General features: G+C 48.6%; 1 pseudogene; it reads right to left on the reverse strand.

Annotated features, from left to right (window-relative positions):
* Positions 1-1,859: 1,859 nt before the first annotated feature.
* LOC103222222 (transcription factor BTF3 pseudogene) lies at positions 1,860-8,712 on the reverse strand (annotated as a pseudogene).
* Positions 8,713-15,371: the final 6,659 nt, after the last annotated feature.

Consider the following 15,371-nt stretch of genomic DNA (forward strand, 5'->3'; position numbering starts at 1 on the left):
TCAACAACTCCCTCCCTCCCCAGCAACTCCTCCTGGTTTTCCTGTTTTCTGTTTCTGACACACCTACTTTCCCTGGGTCAAGACCTTGGAGTCATATTTGATGCTTTTTTTTTTACCCTATTTAATCCCTTACCAAATTTTACTCACTTATTTTCTGTTTCTCTCCCCTCTGTCCCTTTCATTTGCATCATGATCTTTGTGCTTGTCTTAAATTCAATTCTAGTCAAGCCTCTGGTTGCAAGAAAGACATAACCAATCAACCTAGGGGGGTTATGAGAGACAGAGGCACATCTCACTGACACACAATGGAAATACAAGGGGCCTCATAGGAAACGAGATTAGACCTGGGATTGAGGCAACTATGCTTCCAGTTTTTTTGTTTTTTGTTTTTTGTTTTTTTGTTTTTTGCCTCCTCTGGGGCCATGTGGTTTCTTACCTGGACTTCTGTCTGCAGATTTGGCCTGTTTCCCTGCTTTTCTAGCTTGTTTATCTCCCCAAGTGATTATCCCAACCCCTCATGACCTTCCAGTGCAACTGTTCTCCAGTCTAAATACAGCCTTGGTCACTTGCTCAGATTCAGAAAGGAGAGGTTCATTGGACACTGGCCAGCCAATGGATTGCACTGGCCTCACCGGGAGCCCAGCTTTAATGCTTTAATACCAGGCAGAATCATGGTATTAACATCGATTCCTGGGTGTGGCCCTTCAGCAGCAGCTACTGGGAAGGTGTATTCCAGATGGGCTGTTCGGAGGTACCCCTTTATAGTCTACTGCAGTGCTTCCTAGAAGCTGGATGAAGGACCAGTGGCATGTCCAGAACCAAGTTCTTGCCTTTTTGTTATGAAATGAGAAAACCAAGCATGTATGTATGCGAGTGTGTGCATGTGTGTGTTGGGAGGAGAAATGATATGTTAATATAAAGTCCCAGATGTCCTTTTTGGGAAATACTGTCTACACAGCAACAACATCCTTCCCGCTTAGGGAAGCTAGCAGGTCCTTTTATTTACAAAGCGAGAGTGGGACTAGGTAGTTGTTTTTATTGTTGTTGTTGTCTATGCCCTTATTTGGCGAAATAGAGTATTGGGACATCTAGGTCAATCTCTTTAAGTTTTGGGGGAAACTTGGCTTGTCCATGAAATCCAAATGTCTTAGAAACACTAGGTTACGTCCTGGCTCTTTTCATAGCTTCCTAAAATGGTCTCTTGACCTTCAAGATCTCTTTTCCATCACACCACTGTCACATTAATCCCTCTAAAATGTTGTTGAGTAAAGTATTTCCTTGTTTAAGTCTGCAAGGGCTTTGCAATGATTGTGAAATCAAATAGAAAGTCCTCAGCCTGCACAAACCAGCTCCAACCTAAGGTCCCAGCCCTCTCCCACACCTCTCCCCAGGCACACCATGTGCTTCAGACAAGCTCCTCCTTGCCCTTCTGACCCTTCCCCCCCCAACTGCTGGGCCCCCTTTCCAGCCTATGCAGGTCCAATGATAATCCCTCCATGAAGTTCTCCAACACTCAGCTAAAGTGAATCTTCCCTAACTCTAAAGTCCTTTTACTAAAACATGCATACATTCTTAGACACACACTGCGTTCTGTGTCATTTGTGGTATTTTATGCCATTGCCTACCTACCCCACTCATCAGAAACCCTTGAGCTGCTACGTGCGTGGAGGAAGCGTGGTGAAGAGGAAGTCACAGAACATGGGATCCAAAGCATGACTCTGTTCTGGTATGACACTAGGAATGTCACTTGACTGGGATGGTCCTCCATTTGTTCATCTTCTCACTGGACTCACTGGAATGTATATTCCATGAAGACACGGATTTATTTTATTTTATTTTATTTTATTTTATTTTATTTTATTTTATTTTTGAGGCAGAGTTTTGCTCTTATTGCCCAGGATGGTGTGCAATGGCACAATCTCGGCTCACCACAACCTCCACCTCCCAGGTTCAAGCAATTCTCTTATCTCAGCCTCCCAAGTAGCTGAGACTACAGGAGTCTGCCACCACACCCGGCTAATTTTTGTATTTTTAGTAGAGACAGGGTTTCACTATGTTGATCAGGCTGGTCTTGAACTCCTGACCTCAGGTGATCCACCCATCTTGGCCTCCCAAAGTCCTGTGATTACAGGCATGAGCTACTGCACCTGGGTTTTTTGTTTTTTGTTTTCTTTTTTTCCTAGGCAAAGAACTTTATTAACCTTTGTTTCAAACTTTATTCCCAGGCTTTTTCCAGCTTAAGTAGCTGCAAAGAATGAAATAGTGTATAAGCAAAAGATGAAAAGAGCTCCAGTGTCCAAAGGACTTGGGCTTAGAAATTATTAGAGATCTAGATTTTATCAGCTCCATAAACAAAAATTTCTTCAAATGCATTCATAATATAAGATAGCAGCTCCCAGCAACTTCTTCAAGGTTTATCTTCTTCAGAAGTTGCCTCAATTCAGTTTGTCTCATTCTTGGAAGCCTCATCAAAATTCTCCACAAGATCTGGAACTTCATTATATCATCCTCTCCAGTAGCAAGTGTCGCTTTTCCGTCCACAGGTTATTTGTGCAGAGCTTCAGCCAGTCTGCTTAACCTAGTGAGACTGTCTGCACCAAGCTGGTTTAAGATGCCAGGTGGCATTTCTATCAGCTGCTCTGTCTCAGCAGGGCCTATAATGTTGAAGGTGTTTGCTGCCAGAGATGCCGGAACTTTAGGTTTGTGAAAGTGGATCGCTGTTCCTTGGTTTGTACACACATTCACCTCTTCAATACTAGAGGTATTGACCCTAACTTCTTTAAGGAGAACTGAAGATTTTATCATCTGCTGTGGCTGTCCTATGAACCACTTTCTTCTTTTTGCCGGCAGTTCCTTTCCCACCAATGCGCACTTGTACCTGTAATTTGTGGAGTTTTCCCTGGTTCATGATTATTTCTTTCATCTTGTCGGAGGAGATAAGGGGCAATGCGGGAGTCTAGGGTGGGTGTTCAGGGGGTCTCAGGTGGACCAGCTGAGATTAGGGGTACACACACGGGGATGCCCATTTGTTCATCTTTAAACTGGAGATGGTGATGCCAGCCCCTCAAAGTCATTGCGAGGTGACTCAGATAAGCCACGCAAAGTTCCTGGAAAGCAGTCACTGATGAATAAATGGTGTTTCCTCCTTTGCTTGCCTACAATGAAGACTTGTAAAATATTTGTCCAACCGAGAACATCTTGAATAAGTTAAAGGAGGGAAAAAAATCATATTCAGATGTGAAAGTGATTTATAACTTACCTCCAGGGAAGATTCCAGAAGAGTTCAAAATCACTTGAGTGACACATCGCATTAGAAAAAGTGCCCTGCTTCCCAGGTGACCTCAAAGGACAATGCTCATTTGGAAACATGAACTCAGGCATGTTCTGCTTTTATTTTCAAAAAATGTCATTTCTCTTCATGGTGGCCGCACCTCATAAATGGGCCAGTTTGGCTTTTAGCATCTCTCCATTCTCTGCTCAACCTTGGTAGACTGGCTTGACGATCACCTAAATGGGTCAAAATCAGGCAAAAAGATTAGGAGACATAGAAACGTCTGGAGAGACCATCTACCTCTGAATTTCCTGCTAAGTAAGCATGAACATCCGTATTGAAGAAGCCACTTTGTATTACTTGCTGCTAAAAATGCCATAACTGGGCACAGTGGCTTACGTCTGTAATGCCAGCACTTTGGGAGGCTGAGGCAGGAAGATCACGAGGTCAGGAGATCGAGACCATCCTGACTAATACAGTGAAACCCCGTCTCTACTAAAAAAATAAAAAATAAATAAAAAATAAAAATTAGCTGGGTGTGGTGGCGGGCACATGTAGTCCCAGCTACTCGGGAGTGGGGCCTGGTGGGAAGTATTTGGATCATGAGGGCGGATCCTTCATGAGTGGCTTCATGCCATCCGCTTGGTGATAAGTGAGTTCTTTCAAGAGCTGGTTGTTTAAAAGTGTGTGGCAGGAGAATGGCGTGAACCTGGGAGGCAGCGCTTGCAGTGAGCCAAGATTGTGCCACTGCATTCTAGTCTGGGCGACAGAGTGAGACTCCTTCTCAAAAAAAAAAAAAAAGAAAAGAAAAAGAAAAAGCACCATAACTGATTTAAACAAAAGAAGGAATTATGCCAGCTTCTCTTGTAGTCAGAAATCAGGTTGAGACCACAAAATGTGTTAAGCGGAAATGGGCTTAAGGAGTCATAGAAAGCACATTGATCCATGCCTGGGTGTGAAGCCCTTGCTAGGCACCAGGTGCTTTCCTTTTTTTTTTTTTTTTTTTTTTTTTGAGATAGAGTCTCACTCTATCACCCAGGCTGGAGTGCAATGGCGCGATCTTGGCTCACTGCGACCTCCGGCTCCTGGGTTCAAGCAATTCTCCCTCCTCAGCCTTCCGAGTAGCTGGGACTACAGGTGCCCACCACCACACCTGACTAATTTTTGTAATTTTAGCAGTGATGAGATTTTGCCCTGTTGACCAGTCTGGTCTTGAATTCCTGACCTCAGCTAATTCACCTGCCTCGGCCTCCCAAAGTGCTCTGATTACAGGTGCGAGCCACTGAGCCCAGCCCACCAGGTACTATTCTAAACCTTTCAAGCACTTGGTCTCTTGCAGCCTCCCATGAGCCAGATGTTCTTACTGCTCCCTCCAGCAATGAGGAAACGAAAGCAACAAGAGACTGACTAAGTTACCCAAGGTTTCAGAGCGAGTGTGTGGAACAGCAGGATTTGCATCCAGGCAGTTGAGCTCTGGAGTTCACCTTCTTTCTCACTACCCCACTGGGCACCTGGTAACAGATGGTTCCCCCCAGAGGCCATCATTTGGGGTACAACCTGCCTGAAAGGGTCCACATTCTTCACGTTTGGTCTCATTTCCAGAGGGGGAGGAAATGAAGACAGCATAGATGCAAAGAATGATCTGTTCCGTGCCTCAAGCCCATCGACATAGTTTGGGTCTGTGTCCCTGTCAAATCTCATGTAAAATTGTAATCCCCAGTGTTGGAAGTGGGGCCTGGTGGGAAGTATTTGGATCACGAAGGCAGATCCTTCATGAATGGCTTAACGCCATCCCCTTGGTGATGAGTGAGTTCTTTCAAGAGCTGGTTGTTTAAAAGTGTGTGGCACCTGCTCCCTCCCCCTCTCTTACTTCCGCTCTGGCCATGTGATGTGCCTGATCCTACTTCACCTTCTACCATGAGTGAAACTTCCTGAGGCTTTGCCAGAAACCAAGCAGATGCTGATGCCATGCTTCTTGTACAGCCTGCAGAACCTGTGAGCCAATTAAACCTCTTGTCTTTATAAATGACCTAGTCTCAGGTATGCCTTTATAGCAATGCAAGATTGGCCTAACACACCCATGTTTTCTCTCTAGCAGTTTTAACATACTCCTCACACTCTCCAGGTCACCCACTCTGTCCACCCCTTGCTGCTTCCCTGCACCGCATCTCTGTACTTTGAGATCCTGGCCTTCCTGCTCTCCCTTTCATGCCCAGGCCAGCAGCTCCTCTTCCTATCAAGGGCAAGTCCATGTTGTTTTTACAGATGCTTCCTTCCAGTCAGTCTTCTTTTGAGGAAATGTATTCCACTTTCAGACAGAGATGAGAGGAAAAATCAAAGTAACCAAGCATAGAGAAAACATGTAGTGTGCAAAGCCCCTTACCCCTACTCAATAAACAACTGCTAAAATCATGGTAGCGATGCCTAACTCTTACAAATTCAGTTCAGTTCTATACATTTCAGGCTTACGAACACTTGCAAATATCACAGTTAAGACGTGTTAAACACCTCTTCTTTCATTAAAAAATAAAATCTCACAAATACATCCACAATAGTAATAGGTTGAGCGTACGCCCTTCCAAGCACAGTCAAGGCAACCACCTGTGTTCTTTTTCTACCTGACAAAATATAGCTGTCATGCTTTAGTCACAGAATTACAATGCTTTGCTTTCATGACAATAAGCACTGATTAGGTTTTTAACATGTACCAGATTCTGGGCTCCCGGGAAACCAAAACCGTGTGTCCAACAGTCCCTGGAAGCTGACGCCATGTTCTGTAAGAAGATGATAGAGTTCCGGCGCAGAATACCTCCTCGCCCTGAAAGCCCTCACAGTGCTTCATCAACAATGATCTCTGCTGAGCAGAGGCACAAAGAGGCAACGTGACATTTGCTGACAGCAACAGACTAGGACTTGGGGTGTCTGTCTCTTGGTGCCCCTCGCAGTTGCTGCTTTGCTTTTTAGGACACCTTTCTTGCTTGTCTCTGTGGGTAAATGCTGACTTACTCTGCAAAACCGTGCTGAAAAAATGTCTCCTCGATTCCCCAAGACCCAGAAATTTTTGATTTTGCACTGTTCACTGCAGCTCGTGGCTGCCACATTGACTGAGTAATCATTCATTTGCAACTTTAAAAGGAAGAGAACTCACTCTATTCATCCTCGGAATCCTCATCTCCCCACGCTGTCCCTCAGCACTCATAACACTGTGGCTGGCAAAGGAAGCTGGTGGAAGCCGGATGAATAAAACACGGATGGGTGGCAGAATGTACACCACTGGTGAAGGGGGCTCACTCCCTCAAGGACGTCACTTTGTTCGCAGACATCCCCAGCTTTGGCCTCCTCTTCACGTCTTCCCTCCCCATCCCAACTGTAAAAAGACATAAAGATGGCGTCCTAGTCCTTTTTCTATTGTTTATAACAGAATACTGGAGACTGGGTAATTTAGAAGAAGTGAAATGTCTTTCTTACAGTTCTGGAGGCTGGGAAGTCCAGGGTCAAGGGGCTGCATTTGGGGAGAGCCTTCCTGCTGGTAGGGACACTACAGAGTCTCATGACAGCACAGGGCATCTTGTGGGGTGGGGGCTGAGCGGGCAGGCAAGGCCTCTCTTCCTGTCATAAAGCCAGCCAAGACAACGCTTTAGTTCATTAATCCATTAATCTGTGAATGGACCCAATCACCTCTCTTTTTCTTTTTTTTTTGAGACAGAGTCTCACTCTGTCACCCAGACTGGGGTACAGTGGAGAGATCTCGGCTCACCGCAAGCTCCATCTCCCGGGTTCATGCCATTCTCCTGCCTCAGTCTCCCGAGTAGCTGGGACTACAGGCGCCCGCCACCATGCCCAGCTAATTTTTTGTATTTTTAGTAGAGACGGGGTTTCACCATGTTAGCCAGGATGGTCTTGATCTCCTGACCCCGTGATCCGCCCGTCTCGGCCTTCCAAAGTGCTGGGATTCCAGGCATAAGCCACCGCGCCCGGCCAACCCAGTCACCTCTTAAGGGTCCTACCTCTCCATCCTGCCACACTGGGGCTTGAATCTCCACAAGAGTTTGGGAGGGAGCAAACATTCAAACCCTAAGCATGGAAAGAGTCTCATCCACGATACAACAGCCTTCCTTGAACATTCCTTCCCAGCCATCTAAAGCCTTTTGAAAACTGGCTGCTTGGTTTTCATGAGGCCAGAAAACTTTGTAAAAGCCAACTGTGGTTCTAAGAAAAGATTTTGCTGAGTGAAGTGAAACTCCTCTCATCACTGCCTGCAGACTGAAGGCAACTTCCCCAGTGTGGCCTCTAGAGAGGAGGGGGAGCCCCAGCTGAGCCTGGGTGGTGAGGAGTGGGAGTCAGGGGGCACTGAGGGTCTTGCTCCACTTGTGAAGGAATGAGCGTAAAGAAGGCCTGGCCCAGGAGCCCACGGCTTACACAGAGAGAGAGCAGCCAGCGTCCTATCTCTGCAGCTGCTTTTCCCTCTGCTGTGAAGCTCTTACCCACAGATACTCAGCTCACTCTGAATGGAAAACACTAGCCAAATGCCACCTCCTCCAGGAAGTCTTCTGGGGTTCTTCTGGCCAGAATTAACCCTCTCTCCATTATTCTCCCTTGTCATGGCCCTATTCTACCCAGGGACATTGCTGTGTTTGTTAGCCTGATGGTAAACCCTAGAGGTTGGTGACTGTATCTTAATCTTTTTGTTCCTTCCACCCTATCTGTACTTATTCTCCCTCTCCTTTCTCTTTCTCTCTTTCTGTCTCTGCATTTTTCTCTCCATCTCTCCATCTCTCTCACTGTATATCTCTCTGTCTCCCTCACCCTCCATCTCTCCATCTCTTTCTCTCTGTTTCCCTCTGTGTCTCTCTCTCACTCCTCCCTCTGTCTCTCACATGCCTTCACATTCTGTTTTTCCCTCCCTCTTCCTCTCTCTCGCACATGCAGAAACACATACATACACACACACACACACACACACACACACACTCACTCAGCACGGTGCTGGTCCCGAGAACCTTTCAAAAGAGCCTGTTGAGTAGCTCTCAGAGAATCTCTCCACTTCCACAAAGGAAGGGTGACTAATTCCTTCCAGTGCTTGATAGGGAGAAGTGAGTTTTCAAATCTGTCTGAAACACAAAAACTGAACTCAAGCCACACCAGTCCAGACCCTTTGGCGGCCCAAGAAAATACTCACCCACTTTGACACCGCTCCTGGAATTTCCAGTTCCCTTGCATTTTAGAAAGCAGAGTAGCTGCCCCCACTCCTGGGTGCCTTGCATCGTGCCCATATCATCCTCTTACAATAAAGCTTCTGAGACCCTGTGCAACATAATGTTACAGAGATGCCATGGAGAACAAGAATTTACAAGTGAGGAAACCAAGGCCCTGGGGACAAGGTGCTGGCCCCAGTTTCACAGCCCGCTGGTGTCAGGACTCGGGCTCAGGCCGCTGGCTCCGCAGAGTGTTCCCCTTATGGTGGGTGAGAGGTCCCCTGACAGTGACTTCTGCTTGGTTTTCCTTTTTTTTTTTTTTTTTTTTTTAGATGGAGTCTTACCCTGCCACTCAGGCTGGAGTGCAATGTGGCAATCTCATCTCACTGCAACCTCCACCTCCCGATTCTCCTGCCTCAGCCTCCTGAGTAACTGGGATTACAGGCATGTGCCACCATACCTGGCTAATTCTTGTATTTTTAGTGGAGACAGGGTTTCACCATGTTGGCCAGGCTGTTCTTGAACTCCTGACCTCAGGTGATCTGCCCACCTCGGCCTCCCAAAGTGCTGGGATTACAGGCATGAGCCACCGCGCCCAGCCTGGTTTTCCATTTAAAAAGAATGAAAGGTTTCATGTTTTATGGTACTGCCGACTCTTAAGATTCAACTAATAAGGAGGAGAAAAAGAAATTTGAACAGGGGAGGCACCAGATCCCTTCACAAACCGTGACCTTCCTGTAGGCTGGCTGCAGGGGCTGCCTGACCACACCTCACCGGCAGCCATGCCTGGCGCGCTTACTTACTGCAATGTGGGACAGTTTCCTGACCTTGGGGGAGGCCATGGGGATGGGCAGCTGCAGTGGGGTGGGATGCCCTGGCCTTGCTCTGTGAGACAGCCCTGCTCCCTGCCTCCTTCCTGCACCTGGGGTGACAGATGATAAACTTGACAAGGCCCCAGCGAGTGGCTGCAGTTCCAGGCAGTGTGGCGCCCTAGTGGAAATACGTGGGGAAAAGCAGGGCCAAGCCCCCAAGCATGAGGGCAGAAAGGGTCAGGGAGGGAACAGGAAAGAAGCATTGCCGCATTGCCGCTGCCAGGAATCAGAACACGTGAGCCTTTTAAAATAGTGAGTGGCAGGCTGGAGCATTTCCCCTGGGTGTGAATGAATAACTAACCCAGGGATTACAACGCTTGGCTTCCTAGCTCTCCCCTCTGGGCCTGGAATGGCTCCTGCCTCAGTTTACCCATCTGAAAACTACCTAACGAGGTGCATCCTCAGCCCAGGGGTGGGAAAGGATGAGTGAGCAGAGGTCAGGGGGATGGCCCAGGTGGCTGGCTGCATTCTCTGCCATCCGCCCTCCTGCCCTTCTTCTAGCCACGTCACCTCTCCTCCCTCTCCTTGAATCAGATTGACCCAATCACAGCCTGGTCATCCAACTTCCACCCTGTAGGCATCTCCCAGGACACACTGGGTGGAGGATGACTGTGCTACGTCTCCTCACCAAAAATCTCTCCCTTCTATGAACACCTCCCTGCTGGGACTAGCCCTGCCTCTCAGGTCACCAGCTGCCGCACCAGCCCTTGTGCGTGCTGGGAGACAACACCATCACTCAGCTCATCACAATCTCTTCTAGCCCCTTCAGTGTCGTTCGTGGCTTCCACAAGGGTGCTGGGCTCCTGACATCAGCACCCAGCTCCTTCAGACACACCCCCCTGCCATCTGCTTGAATCAGGGGCCAATACAGAAAGGCAACCTGGAGTCCTCAGGGTCCCCATGAGCTGGGGACAGAATGGTCATCATTACTTACATGGTCAAGATGTCCTCTTTGTCCTTGGTCATGTGCTTGTTCTTTGCTGGAGGCAAAAAATTGATGGATGTTATTCTTTAATAAAAGTTTAAAGAAAAAAGAGTAGAGGGAGTGCCGAGGAGCCAGGGAAGAGGACGGTGTACAAATTGGGAGAGAGGGGAGGTGAGGGAGCACCTGCTCAGAGACAGTCCTTTTGAGGCCATGCAGTGACACCTGGAACTTGAGGTGAACCACAGCATGATGGGCCGCTTCCCGTCCAAGGCACCACCGCGGAGGCTCCCTGTGGGATCTGAAGAGTGAGAAAGGTGAGGACAGCCACCAACCGAGACAGCGCGGCCAAGCTGGGTTCTCTGACCCAGCCTTTTCACGTGCCTAGTGTGGCATCAGCAAACAAAAAGGAACTGCGAGCACTGCGCTTGTCCCCCGCTGAGCCCTGGGGAAGCCCTGCAGTCCTGCTCTGTCGGATGAGGCTTTGTCATAGAGGAAGCATCACGTTCGTCATTGCTAATGATGAACAGGTGACAGGGCACTGCCAAGTGCTGAACCTCATGAGGGCACAAGCAAGCCACCCACCAGGAATTAAAGGGGGTCACAGGATTTACTCAGAACAAGCCAGGTGCCTTTCAAGCAGGGATTGTGGAATCCTCACCATAGCCTAATCAGGTCTATGTCGGAGCCTCATTTGCAGATACAAACACTGAGGCCCAGAGACGCTGTCATACACCACGGTTGCACAGCAGCTGGGGGAGCCGGGATTTGAACCCAAGACTCCAAAGCCCCTTCTCCTTGCCTTGCCCAAGCTGCCCTCTCATGAGATCGGCAGCAGTCTTGCTATCATTGAGCATCTAAAGCTATCGCCAGAGGAAGGTGGAAAGGTGAGGACACACTGCTTCTCCTCACAGTCCAGCAAGTCCCTGCCTGACTCCTGCCCTGCCTCAGGGGAAGGAAACACAAAAGGGCAGATCCTTTCCTAGTGCTGGACACACCCCGTGACGTGTCCCAGGACTATGTGGATGCTTCTGTCCTGAGTGAGCCATCAAGGCCGGGCGAGAACCAAGCGTCTTGCGGTGCTGAGACACACCTGGGGCCAGGCTCCTCCGTCAGGGAGGAAGAAAGATGTGGCGAGATGAGTAATGAGGCCAGGCAGGGAGGAACCTGGCTGGTTTCAGTTAACGCAGGTTGGGAAAGCACCCAGCTACTTTCTGCTCAGGACACCACTATGCGAGGAGGGCTCCTCTCTTCGCGGTTCTGTTTCATCGCGATATCTGTCCTGATACGTCCAAATGCTGTCTATGACCCTTCTGCAACCTCAGTGCCTCGGAAGTGGCTAGCGGTCCTTGATTTGGCCATAATGTCCTGCAGATTGGACCTTATTTCCATCTCCTCAGAAGCTTTGTGGAAACAAGAAAGGCCATTTGAGAGTGCAGGGATAAGAGGGCCCCAGGAGAGCCTGAGGCTGATGCCAAGCTGATGGGGCCGATCTAGCCCACAGGAGCCGAGAAGGAATATGTCTGACTTCCTGCTCCAAGAGTATGGGAGGGGAAGAGGAGGCAGAAGATAGAAAAGGGGAGACAGTGTCTGCCTGGCGGGGTTTTAGGGCAAGGCGCAGGAGGAGGAGAGGGTGCAGGCCAAGGCTAGCATGACGCCAGCGCAGCCCTGGCTGGACAGAGGTGCTGCTGCCGGCAAGAACCCACCCTCATCCTCATCCTCATCTGTTGCCTATTAAAGACTGCATGGTTTCCACAGGAACAACACGAGTCCCATCTGCAGGTGGGGCAGTCCTCTTGTCCCTCTTTCTGCCTCACCGTCGTTTCTCACTGCCTGTCTGCTCCCTCTCCCTTCTTCCTTCGCATCTCTGTCTTCCCCCTGAACCTCTTCAGCACCACTATTCCCTTATCTCCACTCTCTTTCCTCCCCCTCCCATCCTGCTCATGCCCACTAGAAATGGGAGCACACATTGGGCACACTCTGCAGTGCCCACTCAGGCACTCCCAACCCTGGCAGCTGTGGCATAAGCTGCCAATTGGTCCCAATACCCTATTTTACCATTCTGCCAATTTTCAGCTATGCATGAGATCACTCAGAATACTGCCTTCACTTTACTTCTAGGTGTGGCACTAGGATTAAGTCTGGGCCAATGAAAAGTCAGCAGGTGTGCTGTGTGCAACTTGCTTTTTTATTTTAGAGATGAGATCTCACGATGTTGCCCAGGCAGGACTCAAACTCCTGATTCAAGCAATCCTTCCACCTCAGCCTCCCTAGAACCAGAGACAACAGGCTGGTGCCACCATGCCCAGCATAGTGTCCAACTTTTTGGAAGTGATCACAGATAAAGGCAATGTGCCTCAATCGTTCCTTTCCACCGTCCTTGTTAGCAGGAATGTGGACATGATGGCTGGAGCTCATGCAACCACTTTGGCATATGAAGTATATGTCTGAGCCAGTGTATCTACTTCCCAGGATCTGCTCAAGTGTGGTTCCTCTGCTCAGTACCACCATTAAACTTCTTAAACTTCTGAGAGGATCACCTGACATCACCACCTTCTAGCAGACCATGAAAGAGTTTTTATTTTTTTAAAATTAGATTCATGGAGTTTCACATCATCTTGTGGCAGAGATTACGGTGCCATGACATTTCACTGGCCTGGTCAGGCTGGGCCCATGGTGGCGGATGTTCCTGACTTCCCATGTTGCTTGCAGGCACAACCCAACAGCACATTGCTTCATGCCTCACGTCACATGCCTCCCACCCCCTGCCTCAGGGCTTCCCTGTTACTGTGAAGAGCAAGGTACCCTGGGATCTACTCATTCTGGTAGACACGCGGCCTTTCCAGACCAGGCCTGTTGGGCTGTAGACTGAGATGGGCAGGTGGAGAGTCCCCTTGACTCACGCCCACTCACTGGCTGGCCCCAGGTCCTGTGTTCACCGTGCAGATGCTTCTGCTGCTGTTTCAGGAGCTGCTTTTCCCTGCTAGGAGATGCCAGCTGGTGCCACCTGGAAGTGTGGAGTCCTGCTGCCCCGTGAAGCCAACTTTGACTAGTGGGGGACATGACCAGGCAGAGAAATGTTTCTCCCTTCCTCTTGTATTTATTATTCCAAGCCCAGTGGGCCTTTCTAGAGACACTCTGTGAAACTAAACAATTAGCTGCTTTTGTTGAAAGCTGGGGCCAGCCTCGTAAAACACCCCTTTGTATTCTACTCCTTCCTTCTCGGCCTCACCTCTTTCCCCCTTCCTCTTGCTTCCTGGAGTTGCATTCCTCAAGAAAGTATTTGTGCATTAGCTTTGGCCTCAAGCTCTGGTTTTTAGAGAACCCAAACTAAGACAGGGAGACACATGGAGGATGGCAAAGAAGAGATGCGGAAGGAGCTGGGGTCCTAAGAATTGTGGCATTGCCAAACCCCTCCTGGACTGGGGGCTTCTTGGCCTTTCACCTGGGGGAGAAACAAATGTCTTTTTCATATTTAAGCTACAGCTATTCAGGACTTTCTCTTACCTGTAACCTTTTCCTAATAAATGTAGCTGCACAGGCGGGGCTTGGTGGCTCACGCCTGTTATCCCAGCACTTTGAGAGGCTGAGGTGGGCAGATCACATGAGGTCAGTAGTTCAAGAACAGCCTGGCCAATATGGAGAAACCCCATCTGTACCAAAAATACAAAAATTAGCCAGACATCATGGCATGCACCCGTAATCCCAGCTACTCGGGAGGCTGAGGCAGGAGAATCCCTTAAACCCAGTAAGTGGAGGTTGCAGTGAGCTGAGATTGCACCAGTCCTCTCTAACCTGGGCAACAGAGTAAGACTTTGTCTCAGAAAAAAAAAAAATGTACTTGCACATCCAAATCACCTCTGGGTTGCAATTCCCTGGAGAGCACCAGCCCATTATTAAAATACTCTTTCTCCTTCATTCCCATTTCACTTTCACTGGCATTGCCTTATTTTGATCTGTGCAACATTCCTACAAGGTAGGTTGGACAGATGTAATTATTCCTTTCCATTCACCACCCTTTCCTACCCAACTCCCTGCTTAAAGGTTAAGGAAATGAAATCTCTTTGAGGTTATATGATTTCCCTAAGGGCAAGTGCTAACGAGAGAAAATCCCTGGTCTCCTCGGCCATTAGGCCAGACTGCACCACCATTTCTCCCTGACCCTTCACAGGCCACACAGTTTGGAAGTCACCAGATTTTCGGTTCTCCTCCCAGGCACACCGTGGGATTGCCTTTTCTGCTGTCTTAGTTAGAAGTGGCCAAAAGACAATGCACACAGGAATGTTGTGTCTAGGCGGAAGCTCCAGAGAGCAGCGATGACTCATCCAGCATGTCTTCCTCTATCCTGAGGACAGCAGAACTAAGGATGGTGCCTGCTCGGCCACTGGTTCCTGAAATGAGGCCGATGTGAAGAAGGGCCTTGCCCCAACCGTAATGGACATATAATGAGAAAGAGAACGAAGTAGGGCTGGGGGATGTTTGTTTTTGCACCATAACCCAGCCCCTCCTGCCGTGACTAGACATGCACTAAATAGGTCCCGTTCTGGGATTGTAGCTCATTTTCATTTGTTTTTAAAGGGGACAAATCTAAGCCAGTTTTATTAAAATATCAAAGATCTTCTCAAATTCCGACAGCCCTAAGAGCCTCAGGAAGGGTGTGCCCGTGTTAGCTGAAGCATTCGCAGCAAGGATTCTGAAAAGCCTTCGAGATTAAAGCCAAGGGATGTGCTTTTGTTTCAGAGCTCACAGGCCTGGACTCAAAAGAGTGGCTTCCAGGTTTCTGTTATCAAATGGAACTTTTCCATAGCCCTGACACAGATTAGACATTCTTGCTAAGAAAATTGGTTTTTGTTTTTAAAGGAAAGCTTTTCTCTAACATGTAAGGCATTTATCATTTCATACGTAGGAAGAGACAAGTGTCCCAACAAAGGTGATTTGCCTACTTGTTCTCCCTCCAGCTCTAGGAAGAAACCCCTCCACTGAATTCCATCAGCTCCTAGGCCTTCTGTCCCTGGGTGCAGAGAGCTGGTAAACACTACGTTGAACAAATTGGGGAGAAATAAATCCATTCCTCCTTAAAATCCCTGAGCCTCTCTGGAAGTCACAGTTCT

The sequence above is a fragment of the Chlorocebus sabaeus genome, chromosome 17 (genome assembly GCF_047675955.1).
Source record: "Chlorocebus sabaeus isolate Y175 chromosome 17, mChlSab1.0.hap1, whole genome shotgun sequence".
Classification (NCBI taxonomy): Eukaryota; Metazoa; Chordata; class Mammalia; order Primates; family Cercopithecidae; genus Chlorocebus; species Chlorocebus sabaeus.